The sequence below is a fragment of the Cebus imitator genome, unplaced genomic scaffold, assembly GCF_001604975.1.
Source record: "Cebus imitator isolate Cc_AM_T3 unplaced genomic scaffold, Cebus_imitator-1.0 Scaffold266, whole genome shotgun sequence".
Lineage (NCBI taxonomy): Eukaryota > Metazoa > Chordata > Mammalia > Primates > Cebidae > Cebus > Cebus imitator.
The window spans coordinates 3,805,013-3,810,783 of record NW_016107581.1 but is presented as its reverse complement, the minus strand read 5'-3'; the positions used below and the strand labels follow the sequence as shown (position 1 = coordinate 3,810,783).

Below are 5,771 nucleotides of genomic sequence, written 5' to 3'. Positions count from 1 at the left end.
AGATGCTAGATGTTTTTAGAAAGAAGCAATTATCACAGTAGTTTGGTGATCAAATATTTGGAACTCTAAATTTGGGAAAAAATAAAACTTTCAGATGACTGAATTCATATAAACTTTTGCTAAACTGGACATGGTTACATTGACAAACATAGACTGCTCAGCCATCAACTTAAAACATGTTGGGCTTTTCCTAGTCATAAAAATACGTCCTTTTCTCCCCTCTCAAGTATAAACCTAGAGAGTCATTATAATTATTTTTTACTTGTTAGAGACATAGGCCTATGTGTATCTATATGCATATGGGATATTATGAAGAGGAGTAAATGAGAGAAAATTATCATCGCTTTCCATCCCAGGATCAAACGTAACAACACAGAAAAAGCAGGCGTTATAGCACATGTGCTAAAATTGGAAGATTTACACAGCCCTGTGTATAGAGCCTGTGCATATTCATGAAGCTCTCTATGTTTTTCCAAGATTACCTTCTGAAACTTTGTCTGACCCTGTGGTCCCATGGCAGCTGGTACATTCCTGTATTAATATCTGTCTTGTTGTGTTTAATTATTAGTGTACTTATTTACCTTCTCTACAAAGCTGTGCATTTCTAGAAGACAGAAACCACATCTTGTATATCTTTTTAGCTGCATTTTCTAGCATTTAGTGGCCTCTCTGGAACTAGTAAATTAACCTAATAATGTTCTCTTCTCTTCCTCCTAATCTGTTTTTAACTGTGACTTCCTCAAAGAGGCTTTTCATATAGAAATATTTGCCAACTAGTCCCATCATCCCTGCTATTTCTCTATCACTTCATTTCGAGCACTTTCTGTAAGTTTTATTTACCAGTACAATGCTTGGCAATGAAAAAGTTTTCTGGCTCAATGTAGGCACAATAAGTAAATGTTAAATTAATTAGTGAAAGACAATTATATATATATATATATATATATATATATATATATATAATATATTTACATTATGATATAAACTATCATAAATTATGGTTCTGAAAAAAGTTACCCTTTTCTAATCAATGAGGATAGTGTTGCCTAAGTCAAAAATGGGGGAAAGGTAAACTATAAAGGAGATATTAAAACTGCCAAAAGTACTTTGCACTTTATGACAATGAGCAGTTCTCAACTTTGAGTGCATGGAAGCTTTGTAAAATACCGATGCCTGGACCTCACCTCTAGAGAGTCTGGGTTAATTGGTCTGAGGTGTGGTTAGAGTGCAATGATTTCTAAAGCTTCTATGTGCAGCAAGGCTGAGAAGCACTAGTTTAGAACAACTATCTAATCATGATGCAGTGTCCTCTCATGCACAGTGATTCTCAGTTCGTGGACCTAACATTGCTGAGATACCTTTCAGTTGAAAGAGTTTTGTGATGATTTCTGGAATTCAGTAATGAAGAGATGACAAGGTCTTCATTTGAAACTTCAGTGTTTCAAATCACCTAATACTTCCATTCCTATGAGAGTACACCTTTCAATAAGCCTTGATTTTTTTCTACCTGTAAGGCAGGTTGCCTCACTGGGAGCTGAATGGACACACCCACCCCTCTCCTTGCCTGATAACTACGTCATCACCTCAAGTTCATTATCTGGCCTCGCCACATGGCTTCCCCACACTCGCCTCTGCATACCATACCCAAGCCCACACTCAGCACCAAACTATGCACTCAACCCCAGCACACCCGTTGAAAAACCCCACCAAAAAATGTTAAAGAAACCCCACCAAACCCTGCCCAATAGCACCCGGCTGGCCCACTTACCCAGAGTCTTGCCCGCCTACCAATGACAGCTCACTCCATGCACATCCTGTTTCCCAAGAGCCAATAAAGCTGCCTTCGCTTTGTTTCCCCAACAGCCAATCAAGGCCTACTTACCCAGAGTCCCGCCTGCCTACCAATGACAGCTCGCTCCATGCACATCCTGTTTCCCAACAGCCAATAAAGCTGCCTTCACTTTGTTTCCCAAAAGCCAATCAATTGCCTCCCCTCCCCATAAAACCCCACGCCCTAAAGAGCCGGGGGCGACTTCTCTGGCCCCTTTCCCGGACCATAGAACCTTGCCGGGTAGCTGAATAAATTGGCTTTTACTTTTCTTATTCAGGCCTCATTTCCTCATTTAACTCAGCAATAGACCTTACACTACCCTCTTCTGCCACACCCAAAACCAAATTGTACCAAAGCTTAAGGATTGTTCACTACATAAGTGAACATTAAGAATATCCCCAAATTTCTTAAATCTGGTCCATTCTAAGCTATTGGATATTGAGTAATTATCTAAGAGGACTGAGATTGGAATTGATATCAAATAATAATTCCTAAGGCAAATGACACATAAGTAAGGGTCTGAAATACATTGTATGATGATGAAAAACAAACACTGGCTTGCCAATTGGAAGAGATGAGTTCATGTATCCATCTCGTCACCACGGTAGCCCTGCAAATAGGGGAAACTTCTTTTCTCCAGGCCTCCATTTCCAGAAATTAGATGAGCTATTGAGTTTCTTCTTTTGGCTTTTTTTTTATATACACTGAAAAAAAATTGGCTTACATAAAATTGGCTTTTCCAACTTCATGGCTTTTGTTGTCTTCAGAACAAGACAAAGCAGGCTAGAGAGGCCCAGATGCAACAGGAAGAGGCTGGAGCAGAAATCATCCCAGCTGCTAATGGTGTTATTGTAAAAGTCTGGTGGTACTGTGATATGTTTATGGAACTAGGTGCTCAGTGCTCAGAAGTCAGCCTTCTAGGTACCCTAGGGCGCCATCTCTTCTCATGAATTGTCTCCATTGTCAATCTCTGTAATCTAAGGGGGCCCAGAGCAGTGAAAATGATTATGGGGATAGAAAAGTGTTACTTATCTGGAAAGAGGAGGAAACCAAGGCTATTTACTAACAAAAAGAGAGGACTAGAGAACAACTCTCAAATTTTTCTCAGTGCAATCAGCACTATTACAGGAACTGAAGATTGACCGTTCTCCTCCAAAGAAAACTGAAAAGAGTACAGAATATAACCAAAGCAAGAGACAGTTTGGTTAGACCTAAGGACCACATACGAAATTGAACCTAAAAACAATATACAAAGGACATTCTGAGTTCTTCATCTCTAAATCTTCAAAGATAGTTTTGTGAGCATAGACATATTTACAGACAGGAAGCTAAACCAGATGACTCAAGACTCTTCCTGAAAAAAAGTGTAGATTTTAAAGTTTGATTTAAAAGAAATTCCTTTAAAAATAAAATTAAAAAGCATCTATTTGGTTATCCAGAATGAAAAGTAATTCCATTTTCTTTCTCTATTACTTAATTGGCTCTTTTGCCCAAAGCATATGTAAATCCTGAGTCTCAATAAAGCTACAATGGTAATCATAAAAGATTCAAGAGTATTCATTTCTCATTTCATTACTGTAAAATTACTGCCTAAATTCTACCTATTTTTACAGACTAAAAACAGGAGCAATATATACTGTACTAATCATCACTAATAGCTCTTGACAGAATTGAGTGTTGAAACACTATCATTGTTATACAACTGAGTACATAGAGTAATGTTAAAAGGAATGTGTTAAAATGTGTATTTCAGAAGCTCTTTCTTAAAGAGAAATAGAAAAAGAGTTAAAACTGTCTCTGAAAGTTGCGAATTCAGGAGGCTACAAAAGGATGCCCCCAAGAACCTGAAAATGAGAGACTAAGACTGGCTTTGAGGTTTAAACTGAGAGACCAAAGTACAGCAGAACAGAAGTCAAGCTGCCTCATAGGAACGGAATGACTCCTAGGCTCTCGGGGTCTGACTAAGGCTGAATTAAATGTATGAACGTTTCTAAAGATAGACTATTTTACTAACAAGGAGGTTGATCAGTTATAGAAGCATAGAAAAAGCCTGGGGGTCCCTAGGGCAAACTGGCATTGCCAGGTTATCCTCAGCTTCTCTTGCGGATTTAGTAAGGTGAGAAAATGTTCTCATTTCCCCTATGTTGACTAATCACCAAGTCGTCACTCTGGTGTGCATTTCAGCCGTGTACGCTTTTAGGCCAGAGTGGGTGTGTCTGACTCACTATTCACCCATGATGCTGCCAGCGCCCAGCATGCTGGCAAATGTAGTGAAAACACAGTATTTTCCGAGTTAACTTATTAGCCCTGAGAACTGATAAGGGATAACCAGTGGACTTTTGAGTTCAGGATTCTGGACTTCAGAACCAAGATTGTGCTAATTAGTAAGATTGCCAATAGAATAATTTGGGCAAGACCTTCAGCAACCCTATTTTATTAGAACAAACAATTGCATTTCTATCTTCAGAAGAATTGTCTCACCAGAAGAGTCGCTGCTTAAAGTGAACAATTCACTACAAAACAGGTTGTAATAATTTGTTTACTAGATGAGGGTGACTGTATATCGGGAGTAAGTAAATCTGGGTTCAATTCTTCCCAATAATTAGTGCTGTGAGTTTTGATGTCTTTTCACAATAGTTTACTCACCATTAAATTCAGATATTGAAATAGGCAGTCTCTGATGTCCTTTCCAGGACCAACATATTCTTATTTAAGAGAAAGAAAAAAGGCAGCTACAGCAGGTCTCAAATCAAGATCTGCAGCAGCACAAGGGCAAACTGGCAACAAGGTATCTAATAATCTTAAATGGAAATTTTTTTCTATAAAAACCTTGATGATGGTTCTATCACTCAGAGTGCATATATCCAATGAGTATTTTAAAAATTATGCTTAAGTATATTTATAATTATCTTTAATTATATATGTATTTAAGTAGTATATACTTATATTTAATTTTACATAATAATAAAATGTAGATAATATGTGCTCAAAGACATTTCTTCATGTACAAGTAATGTACATTGTCTGGCATCTGCCGGCTAAACTTTTCTAATATCTTTAACTTTTTCTGGTAAGGTTGAATGTTTATATTTTGAATTATTTCTATTGCTGAATACAAATATTCTAGCTTTCTTTGAAATTATGAAGTTCAGCTTTTTCATCCTCGTCCCCGGTTGTTGCTCACTGTGAGCGTCTGTAGGGTGATACGCGGGTGAGAAGGTCCCGGTGCGCGCCCGCTCCCAACGCGTCTCGTCACCATGCCTCGGAAAATTGAGAAAATCAAGGACTTTCTGCCCACAGCCCGACGAAAAGATGCCAAATCTGTCAAGATCAAGAAAAATAAGGACAATGTGAAGTTTAAAGCTCGATGCAGGAGATACATTTACACCCTGGTCATCACTGACAAGGAGAGGCAGAGAAACTGAAGCAGTCCCTGCCCCCTGGTTTGGCAGTGAAGGAACTGGAACCAAAACACACTGATTTGACCTGTACTTTAATAAAAACTAAAAATCCTAAAAAAAAAATAAATAAAAAGAAAAAAAAGAAATTATGAAGTTCAGAGTTAGATACAATTTTTGGTAAGAATCTACACAGCCAAGTATGGAAATGAAGACACAATATTTTATTGTTTTTTTTTTGTTGTTTTTTTTTTTTTTTTTTTTTGAGACAGAGTGTCTTGCTCTGTCGCCAAGTGCCAGACTGGAGTGCTGTGGTGCAATCTCAGCTCACTGCAACCTCCACCTCCCGGGTTCAAGCAATTCTCCTGCCTCAGCCTCCTGGGTAGCTGGGACTACAGGCACATGCCACCACGCCCAGCTCATTTTTTACTATACTTGTATCAGAGTATCCAAGTGTCATACTAATTTACATTTTGCCACTCTTTTAAATGTTATCTCTTGTACTTCCAAGCATCAATGGTAGATTTTAACCTAAATTTTAC

General features: G+C 38.2%; 1 pseudogene across 1 annotated transcript; it reads left to right on the top strand.

Annotated features, from left to right (window-relative positions):
* The first annotated feature begins 4,983 nt into the window (after nucleotides 1-4,983).
* LOC108283972 lies at nucleotides 4,984-5,384 on the top strand (annotated as a pseudogene). The gene has a single exon (XR_001817035.2). The product of XR_001817035.2 is annotated as a 60S ribosomal protein L38-like (transcript).
* Nucleotides 5,385-5,771: the final 387 nt, after the last annotated feature.